This window comes from Uloborus diversus, chromosome 8 (genome assembly GCF_026930045.1).
Source record: "Uloborus diversus isolate 005 chromosome 8, Udiv.v.3.1, whole genome shotgun sequence".
Taxonomy (NCBI): domain Eukaryota; kingdom Metazoa; phylum Arthropoda; class Arachnida; order Araneae; family Uloboridae; genus Uloborus; species Uloborus diversus.
In genome coordinates, this window is record NC_072738.1 from 45,378,563 (window position 1) to 45,390,239 (window position 11,677).

General features: G+C 34.2%; 1 pseudogene; it reads left to right on the forward strand.

Moving 5' to 3' along the window:
• Positions 1–4,101: 4,101 nt before the first annotated feature.
• LOC129228340 (actin-like) lies at positions 4,102–8,761 on the forward strand (annotated as a pseudogene).
• The last annotated feature ends 2,916 nt before the right edge of the window (positions 8,762–11,677 follow it).

Below are 11,677 nucleotides of genomic sequence, written 5' to 3' on the forward strand. Positions count from 1 at the left end.
CAAAATCTAACTGCTTTGCGGATCCATTATTTATGTAGCGACAGGACAATGTAAAATAATTTCTCAAAGACTCATGTAGATTTTAAGCCCCTTATACAGATTCAGAACTTCTTAGAATATTTTCTGGAAAATGTCTGATAGTAGATTTTTTACAGCTATCGAAATACATGTTGGGCTTTCCAAACCGCAAATAGACAGTGTTTGGCCTTGAGATGATCTATTTGTGGTTGTCGCGAAAGCAAGACAAATCGGAAAATGAAGGCTTCTAAACGGTATTTAAGATTCTGACGATATTAATGGAATTCATGGCAACAGGATGATTTCTCCTTTAAACTTTCCCGTCAGAATTGTTGCTTAGAGAACATTTCCATTTCCAGTGATCTGTTTGATAACTGTTCTTGTACTGTTGGATAATCTACGTGGGTTTACCTTATTGAGAAGAATAATTGGTGAACCAATTTTCAACTGAAGATTGTGTGATGGTATTCCTGGAACATCCAGAGAATTTAAAATTCAGTTGGAAATTTTACGGGCTCGTTTTCATCAACAAATGTATCGATTGATTAACTTTTGAATGCATATTTAAATGCGTATATAAATAAATGTAACTTCTGGTGTAACCTGACGTTACCTTAAAATATTTTAATTCGTTAAGAAAACAAAAAACTTAAAAAACACTCATGTACTATTTAAATGTTTCATCGAAAATGTGGGTGAGCTTTCACATATAAAATAGGGATGCCGACCAGGAGAGGGTGTATGGCGCCGACTGTAGTATTTAAATTTTAAGCTGTAGGGTTTTCTAGTGTACCTTTTCATTAGACGAGGAGTTCTTACTCTTGCACTGTAAAAAGATGCAGAAACGTTCCTGAAAAATAATGAGCAGCTGATGTGCCCTATTTCTGCCAGTAACATATCTTGCAAAAACCAGGGATGCTTTCCGCTATAAGTCAGTTTTCTTCCTGAATTCTTCCTTAAATCTTTCTAAATAATACAGAAATATCTCCGGTGAAATCCACTCATGTTTCTGGTACCTTCGGAGAAAATTTAAGTATTAGTTGGGCAGCTTCCTGATTTGCCAAGAAAGCTCCAGAAGCATTACGGTTTCCATAGCTGAGAAAAAATTGCAATTAAGAAATAAGCATATCCATTGACTACATTTCTGTCTTGCAAAGTTATCCAGCGACCTAATCACTGTTGTTGCAACCCCTCCCCCATGCACTTCTTGCAAAGTTTACGTACACTTCAAACGTTAAAATAGCGTATGAACATCCACTTAAAAAAGACCAGAAAAAATGAAGACATTTAAATACTTAGCACACAATGATTATGTGCTTTTGTGAGAGTCTTTAATCTCTAGTATTTTTATAGGCTCTATCAGAAGAAGCCCTCTAATAAATTGCTTTTTGATGCTGCACATGGAGACTGCATTGATATTGATACAATTGGTAAATATTATGGAGCAAATAGCAATGAAGAAACTGAAACTGCTGGTGATGGAAGATTAAATGTGCAAAACAACAAGACTGCTATTGGACAAAAAAGAAACGGAATGCAATGCGACAAAGTACCGAAGTTGTTTAAAAGTGTAAGCATTTTCAAATGTATATTACATTGTACAGTCATAGAAAAAAAAAACGAAACACTCGATCGTATTCAAAGACTATAGATACTAGAGACACGTGTAAGGTGTCATTATTTCAGGAATAAAAAGTTCTACATAATTATGGTAAAAAATTGTTGTTAAGGGGTCGTCTTCATATTAAAACGAGCATCAACTTCAAATTTTTCAATGAGAACCCCCTTTTTTTATCACATATTTCTAATCAGCATCTTTTTTTAACTTTGTATACAAAGTTTTGTTTAATTCGATCCAGCCGTTACTTCAGAATCGAGTTTTGAAAAATTCCTCTCGTAATGTTAAAACGTATTTTGATATTTTTACTCATAACACAAAAACTAGATTAGGTACGGCAAAGATTGTTTTTTTGTATCAAAATATGAATTGACCCAATAATAAAAACATCATTTATAACGCCCAAAATGTAATTTTAGTTTTTTTATGAATTATTTTAATATTTTTTGAAAAAAATATGATCTGAAACCATATTAAATTTTAACAGAAAAACAATCTAGGAGTGCTTTTATGAGGGAATCCAAAATTTGAGCTCAAAATATTCAGTAGTTTTTGCGCTATGCTTAAAAATTCCTTTTTTCCTACTTTAGGGGACCGTATACTTTTTTAAAACAGAAATTATGAAAGTTGGTTTCTTCGTAAAAAAAGAAAAAAAATGTTCAACAAACTAAGCAAACCAATTATAACGTGGTTTTTCTACATTAGAGTTACGCCTATGAATTTTTTAAATGCATAAATTTCTTCGCTGTCTCTGCAGAAGAACAACACAATATTGCAACCGTCAGTTTTTTGTAGATATCGTTCAGACGTCAATGTGTAAATAATGCGAAACAGTACTTCATTGTCTAATAAAAGAATATTTTATAGAACTTTTTAAATCAAAAGCTATACTTTAAATACTTCTGTTTTTTTTTTTTTTTAATTATTTTATTTTTTTTTTCTGCGTTTAGCCATTGCCTTTTGTAAAACAATAACTCAAATAATATATATATATATATATATATATATATTAATTTGAATTTTTGGCATCTTGAATTCAAATATTGTTTTTCGCAATCACGAGCCGTGTATGTGTATGTATGCGCGTGTGTGTTTGTGTACGCGCGGGTGCGTGTAGGCGTTCGTGTATGTGTGTGTACGCGCGGGTGCGTGTAGATGTTCGTATGTGTGTGTACGCGCGTAATTGTAGGCTTTCATGTGTGTGTGTGTTTGTGTAAGCGTATGCGTGTGGGTGCGTGTGTGTGTATGTATGCATGTGCGTGCGTGTAGGCGTTCGTGTGTGTGTGTGTACGCGCGTGTGCGTGTAGGCGTTCGTATGTGTGAGTACGCGCGTGTGTGTAGGCGTTCGTGTGTGTGTGTGTATGTAGGCATGAGTGTTTGTGTCTGTGCAGGCATGAGTGTGTGTATGTGTGTGTGTAGGAGTGCGTGTATGTGTGTGTGTAGGAGTGCGTGTATGTGTGTGTGTATCAGTGCGTGTATGTGTGTATGTAGGAGCGCATGTATGTGCGTGTGTAGGATATTGACGCGACCTGGAGACGGTTTTTGCCAGAGGAGCAGCATCGTGAGGCGGCCGGCCGACGATGGTGCTGCGGAGGGTGCTGGTGGGAAAATAAAATGATATCACATTAAAACAGTCAAATAAAAGCAATAAGCAATCGTGATTGCTCAAAAAAATTAACATGCACAACTTTTTCACAGAAACATACAACAAAACCCCAGTGTCTTGCCAGTCATGTTGCAATAGAGTGTAGAATTAGTGGCTCTTCCCGGTGATAATTTGCTAAAATGAAAAATTATTGCCTTGTTTAATTCGGGAAAAAGTACTCGAAAAATAGCCGACAGTGTGAAGTTTCTCCTTTAACAGTATCCAAATGGGTCAAAAAGTAATAATTGCTCTTAGATAAGTTTACTGGTTTTTAGGAATTAATTTTTTTTGTATAGAGTTTGAATAATTTTCAATGTGTTAGGATCTAGGAGAGGAAATCTCAATCGCATTAGTAGGCCGCGTGCTTTGAGCTGTATTCAGCACAAAAGTAGTAGTTGTGGCTAATTGTGAACTTTTTTTTTTTTTTTTGACTTCGTCAAAGATTTAACAAAACATTAATTTGCGTGTTAGATTAAGTTGAGTTTTTGTCTATTCTTAATTATAATTTAAATACTATTTTTCTATTTACTTTCTCGGTCATTGGCGTGCATTTCGCATTAAAATAATTCTCGCAAGACAATGATAAAATTTCAAAATATTTTCTTCTCTTTTGAACAACATGGAAAAATATCGTCAAAGAAAGAAAGTGAAAAAAAAAATTTTTATCAACTAATGGGTGCCTATTTTATTAAATGTATCTTTTTCAGAATCCAATATCTGGATATTCGGCTCCAACTTTGTGACACTGGAACTAATTCTTCTTCCTGTTGTATGTTCTTTGAACATACAACGGGCCACATGGACCAACGTCGCGATCTGAATGCGGCCCGCGCCTTCACTGCGATTTGGTTTTCCCATTCCATGGCTGCTGTGAGTCCTAATATTGAACACAACAGCCCTGAACTAGATTTAACCGAACAATGAAGCAGGTGTCATGTCATTGAAGCCGAGAGTGCCTAAAAACTGGTGGATGAAGAAAATTTATCTCACCAGTGAGATGCCGTAAACATACAGCAGATAAATTTATTTTGCCTACCAGTTTATTCGCACTCTCAGCTTCAATAAGATGACTTCCGCATCCCACACGCTTAGTTCCGATTCCAGTCTGCGAAATATGCAGCGAGGACGAAATCGTAGCCTCTGGATAGTTCAACCCGCTCGTTGGGTATGCTGTCTATAGTATTGCTATAGGTGCGCCAGCCTGATGCTGTAGACAATGCTAGTGTGCAAGTATATAGTGCGCGAAACAATATCAAATAAAGCTAAGTTTTGTTTGTAATGTTACAAAATCGGAGAAATGACAAGAAGTCAGATTTCGGTTCACTTTGGTTAAAATTAAAATGACTTTTTTTTTTTTTTTTAATTACGGGTTGAACCATCTCGAATCTCGTTGCTAGAAACAGCATTGGGAAATTACTTTCCTAAATTGGTTTTAAGAGATGTTACATGTTTAACTAAAACCGCCGATTGTGTAATGTCTTTTTAATAATACCACGCATTATGATCTTTCGCATAAATTAGGATTTGAAACAAATTCTCTTTTTTTGATTACAAAAAAGCCTCTAGAACAATTACTGTGTTTGTCCACTGGGTTAATTCAAATAACCAAATTTTTCCCAAATAAAATTCGAGTATAAAGGGTTTGCTCATTAACGGGTATTTATATTCTCCTGCTTCTGCTTTATTTTTTAGATTGATACTTCGTTCATTTTATGTATTTAGAGCAAGTTTTCACGGAATAAATGGACCTTGCTTCGCTCGAGTCTCCAATCTATTTAATGCTGCGTCTTCCCACGTTGTGCGGTATATTTTTTATATTTTTGTGTGCGATGGCTCAAACGTCTGCCGATGTTCTGCGAAATTAGAAACGCGCAATTCCATTTTACATCAAAAGACTTTCTATTCATTCCAAAATAAACCTGCAACATAGACGCAATACATTTATCAAACATATTCACATCATCTTTCTAGGTATAAGGTTGGATATTTACATTTCTATGAGGCTAATTTGCTTAATATAAGCAATCCAATAGGTTCATATTAGAAAAGGCAAAAAGTTCCATTACTTTTAATTTTTCATTATTCGATTTACTAAACAACGATCTATACGATAGACGAGCCAAACCCCATACATCTTTCTTGGGTTAATCCAGATAAACAAAAATCAGTAAATATTTTAACTTAAAAAAAAAAAAAAAAAAAAAAAAAACGACCTTAACTTGCTTTTTGCCGCAACATAATCGGCTAAAAAGTATCGGATTACGGAAGAAAAGAGAACTTCAAAAAAGCATGAGTTGAGCTGGATAATCTCGATCTTTTCATTGTTCACCTTCCGTTACTTGATAAACCGTGACCTTGAAAGAAGCGTTTTCAATGTGGTGATGGTCCCTAAAACGTTTTTCGTTAATAACTCCTGTTCTACTGTACGGAATGCAGTGAAATTTCGTATCCTGGCTGTATTTTGCGGTCTAAACATAATTATGTAGCAAAAATTAGGGGTTCCCATTTGAAAATCAAGAGTTGGTGCTCATTTTGCTTTGTATATGGTCCCTTATCAAAATTTTACCTACGTAGTTTTAAAGAAGACTTTAAACTAAGTCGGATGACATCTTTATTTCCTTTCTAGCATGAAAAATGGCCGAATAATTAAAAGTGTTTCGTTTTTTTTTTCTATGACTGTACGTGTGTGTGTATGTGACTCACACAACTGATTGATTTAACTTATAAGTTGAGTTATTACTGTAATAGCATAATAGAGTCAAGTAGTATCACATGTTATTTTCATCTTTCTACGCATGCCACTGTGTCAATCTACTGTGGCTCAGTTTCATTACATTGACCGTGTAAGTTGTTCAGTAACCGTCATTTCGGTATTTCTTTTTAAATGAATGGTAAACAATGCACATACATATCAGGATATAATTGGCGCTGGCACGCCGTTTTGGTACTACTTTTAATCGAAAATAATTTCCCTTTACATTATATGTGTTTAAATTCTTGCAAAAATGTAATTTTTCCTTAAGGAATATTTACATTAGTTTCTTTATAAATTACCATGCAGTTTTTTTTATAATCAATATTCGAAAAAACTACAAGAAAACCGTTCTTCTACACAAGTAAAGATATGTCTTCAACGTCCACGGTCACTTTTCGCTATACATATCTACAGTTTAGAGTCTCGTCTTTACTGATTACAGAAGCTGAAAGAGTTGTGCAATGTGCGTGTTAGTTTAGTTTGAGTTCCTGGAGACGAACCACACTGTGAAAAAAAAAAATTCAGAAACGTTACTGGTTATTTCCGTGGAACGTCTCGGGATTTCACACGTTTTCACCTATTTCCCCGTAAAAACAAGTATCATCACAAAAAAGTTTCCTGAATCGCTACAAGTTGCACGCATGCAGACTTTTCACTGTTGTGGAAAATATTTTTCGCAACCAGTTTAAAGACTGAATGAGCGTGTTTATTAAGTGTATTGACCGAAGATTAATTGCGGCCTGTCCAATCTGACTAAGCTCTCTGTGAGAGCGAAAATTTCAATGGATAGCTATAGCCCTGCATGGCAGGAATTCCAGGCAAGAGATATGCTTGGTCCTTTCTTGCATTGCTTTGGCCGAGGTCGCCCTAATTTTTATGGACCCTTCTTGGTAAATTAGGAAGGTTTAGAGACATGACTGGCTTTAACAGGGCAGACTTCACACCTCTTCATAAAGTTTCAAGATTAATTTCAGAAAGGTTACTGACTTTTATTGGAAAGTGTTCCTGATTTTTCTAAGATATGTTACTGGAAGAAATTGGGCATATCAGCTGCCTATTATTTTCCAGGAACGTTTCTGAATCGCTTTTACAGTGCAAACTTGGTAATACCGATTCATAACTCGATGCTATCCTTTAATGTTCTAATTAACACTCAAGAATTGACAGTATGTCTTAATACGAAGCACATTAGGAAGAAATTTACCCAGCATGGGTTGCCTCTTGTCAGTACGGGTTTTTTTGCTCGGTAGTCTGGTACTTTAAAACTTATACAAATCCTCCCCTTCTACGTATGAATCTTAGTTTACTTCACTTCAGATCTCTTCATATTCCGAGAAGATACTTTTCACCGCGACAGCGAAAGTAAAAAACTATTAATTAGTTATGTATAAATAGTTCTAAAAAGATGAAATTGTACATTGAGCTAAAAAAATAACGACAAATACATATTCCTAGTTTATCAATATTTAGTATATGCTTTGTATCTTTAAGTCAATTTACCTGAAAATCATTATGTCTACTTCTTTGCTCTCTTTTGGAAGCTCTAAAAAAACTGAAGGGCATCTTCGTCTAGAAGTACGCTTTTGTACTATTGTAAGAGTATGCCAAGAAAAAAGCAATGAATCTCATTTGTGTTCCTGCTTTATAAATAATCCAACTGCTCGACCTCTTAAAAATGAGTAGAAAATATCGTCAACGAAAACTTTGAAGGAAAAGTATAAACTGAAAAGACAAAAGAGAAAAAAAGCACTTGAAAAAGAATGAAAAAAACATCAAAAGCAACTGAGAAAAGAGCTTAAGAAATATGGCACACACAGTGTGTAAATAAGTTTGTGGTAGGACACTTTCTCTGAACTTCTTGCAATTTAAGACAATTGTGTGACTCTAATGATATTTGGGGTAAGACCAGAGGTATTGTCTTGGATTTTGGTGATGTTGCATCCCTTACTGTACCAATTTATGACAGCTAAGATTCATTTTACACTATTTTACGTTGGTGATGTCGTTTTACATATTATGCAAACTTATGAAGGGCAGGACAAAGTTTTACAGATTATTTGAAGAAAAGTATAACTAAACGTGGTTATTCTTTCAGAAGTACTGTTAAGTGGGAAATTGTCGGAGCAATTGAAAAAGAAAGGAAAACAAAATTTACTTGAGGATGCGTTTCATGAACCTCTAATGAATTTAAAAATAGGTATGATCCTTGTAAAATTAGTGGTTGAACTACAGTTATTGTCCTGAATTCTGGTGATGGTGTATCACATACTGCACCCATTTATGATAGTTCTGATTCGCTTCATGCCATTTTACGTTTGGATCTGGCAGGAGGATATCTTACAGATTAATTGAGGAAAATTCTTACTGAAGGTTGATATTCTTTCACAACTATTGCTATGCTTGAAATTGTGGCAGATATTGAAGATAAAATACGCTATGTTGCCTTGGACTTTGAACAAGAGTTGGCAGCAGCTGCATCTTTGTCTTCACTCGAAAAACCTGACGAATTGCCAGATAGCCAAGTGATCCCCTTTGACGATGAAAGATTCAGCTGTCCTGAAGCTCCTCTTCAACCTTCATTCTTAGGAATCTATCCTGTTGCATTCACGAGAAAACTTATATATTAATAACGAAATGTTTTGTTGACATTCAAAAAAACATATACGCCAACACTGTTCTGACAATGAATACTGGAACGTGGATGTCCTTTTACATCTGCTGCTAAGCTGCAAATTGTGAGAAGTATTGAAGAAAAATATGCTATCTTACATTGGACTTTGAACAAGAGATGGCAGCAGCTGCATCTTTGTCTTCACTCGAGAAACCTGACGAATTGCCAGATAGCCAAGTGACAATGAGAGATTCAGTTATCCTGAAGCTCCTCTTCAACCTTTATTCTTGGAAATGGATCCTGTTATCGATTAAGAAATGTTTTGTTGACATTCAAAAAAACATATACACCAACACTGTTCTGACAATGAATACTGGAACGTGGATATTCTTTCCAACTACTGCTAAGCTGGAAATTTTGAGAAATATTGAAGAAAAAATATGCTATGTTGCCTTGGACTTTGAACAAGAGATGGCAGCAGCTGCATCTTTGTCTTCACTCGAGAAATCTGACGAATTGCCAGATAGCCAAGTAATCCGAATTGACAATGAGAGATTCAGTTATCCTTCAACTGTTAAATTAAATCACTGCTATTTAAAATTGTAGGAAATCACTGCTGAATTAAATCTTAAGAGACAAAACACTCCAGTATGAGAAACCTCTGAACTTTGCAGTATTTGAGACAGATTTTATGATAAGAAGTTTTTCCTTTTTGTTCAGAAATTTTGCCTTTTCAATATTTTTTAACAATCCTATATGTTATTAAAAATTTATTTCTTATTATTTAGTTATTCACATTTCTTTTCGTCTCCAAATTTTAAAATTATTTAAGACTTTTGGTGATACACAGTTTTAGTGTCATTGCGCTTAGTTTTTTTTTCGACAACTTAATTGTTAATTTGAGGCAGTAAGAAGCAACGCGATGTAAGTGTTTCCAAAATTTAAAATTTCGAGATAATTTATACAAATTGTAGAAGATCCTCTACCCTGAAATGGTGCAAGGGTAGTACTAGTAGTCCTGGTGAGCTTTGCTATACAGCATAATTTAGAATAAAAATTCAACGAAAGCCTACCTAGAATCTGAACTCGAACTATTTTTCTCGAAAACTTATCAAGTCTACTTACATCCTATTACTTCGTACTGCCCCAATTGATCTATTTAGTATTTGTTTTGTAGTTGTTATAAGTCACTTTATGCGCTAATGACGAAACGGTAATATATGGTTAATTTATTGGAGTTTCTTTCTTTGCGAATGGGTCTTGTACTACAGAGCATTTTAATCTTTTTGCATTTTTCCTATAATATTGTCAATTCAGGGTCGTTGTTCTTTCGTTAACTTTAAACACTCGAATACTTAGCCAGTTTATCTCTAAAAGTACTTTGTGGAACTTGATACATGAAAATTATTTAAAGGATTCTGTACCAATAACAACTAATAAACATCACCGGTAATGGACATAGGTCATTAATCGTTTTGCGAAGTACTTACAGCCCAGTAGCTTTGAGGGTAAAGTACGTTACTTCTCGGAGATTCGAGTAACCGGATTAAATATCGGCAAGGTAATGGATGTTTGATTAATATTATAATCCGTTCACTCGTGTCCTAGTTATTAGTAGTCTTCTTGTGAAGATGTATATCCATAAGTGTTCAAATAATGTGCTATGTAAAATACATTGTAGAAGGTCAAACACAAGAGGTACATTATTTTCGTTGTTATATGTTTGAAAATTATAAAAGAATACTTAACATTCAATTAATATTGCGTAAAATATTGTTATTTATTTATTTATTTATTTATTTATTTTTTTTGAAATTGGTTTGCGGCTCTTAGTTCCTGAAATGCGAAAAAAAAAAAACATTGTTAAATTCAGTTTCGGTTTTTATTCTAATTAATACATCATAATGTAAAAAGATTGGCTGATCTGTAATTAGTTGGGACTAAGCAATGGAGGAACACGCAAAATGTACGATAAGATAAATGAATTACTTTTCTAAAGTATAAAAATAAATAAAACGGTAAACATAAACGTTCTAGTACGTTTAAATTTTATTGTTTATATATATTTTTCTTATGACCATTGAATTTAGTGCAATCCGAAAAGTAGCCCTTTTATTCCTTATTTATGAAGACAAGTAAATATTTAAGAAGTTGAACTATATTTTGTAGCGTTTTAAATTCTTTCCTTCTCCGTAAAAAAATGTATAAGCATACCAATTTTATGGGTGTAACGTTACACGATTTCTGAAGTGAGTAGTATCATTGTTTTAATAACTCAAACTGCTGGAAGAAGCTTTCACTATGGTTTTGTTAGAACTCAAAGCGCGTACGTGAAGTTCAGATTCGATGCAGAGCAGGTAAACTCTTATTAGCGATTCGAAAACCGGCCTTTGTGGCAGAGAGGTAAAAGCAAACAAGAGGCTCTTGCTTTGCGACTTGTCTGTGAGATTCGCGTTGTGGGTTCTGACACCACTCAGATTATTTCCTCTCTCGGTGCAAAAAAAAAGTTTTGTTTGTACATTAAAATAAATAAATAATTGGTTTATATTGGTTGGGGGTGAAAAAGTATGAGGTTGATAGATATTGAATAAACGATTAATTAAAAGCAAGATCTGTAAAGAAGGGAATGATTTTTTTTCACTACTGTTATAACGAAGTTTCAAGTATCGCAACCTACTAATTTATTTTTGTACTTTAAATTTTAAACATATAGAAATAAATTATTACTTGATCATTTAATATATCTGGATAATTTAAACCGACGAATAATTAACTTGAAGTGTAAGTCTACTAACAATTAAAATGAGTACCCGTTCAAGAAAGTCAGATGAAAGCTCAATTTTTGCTAATGTGTCCTTTCCAGCAATACAGAAAATTCTGCTGTAACTGTGTCTAGTATAATTAGTGATACGTTATGCTATTGTTACATTGCAGTGGCGTAACCTTCAACAAACTATGTTTAACCAGGCATATCAGTTAAGGTATCCCAGAACAGTCAGGTGGCTAAGCGGCCACCAATTTTTTGGAATA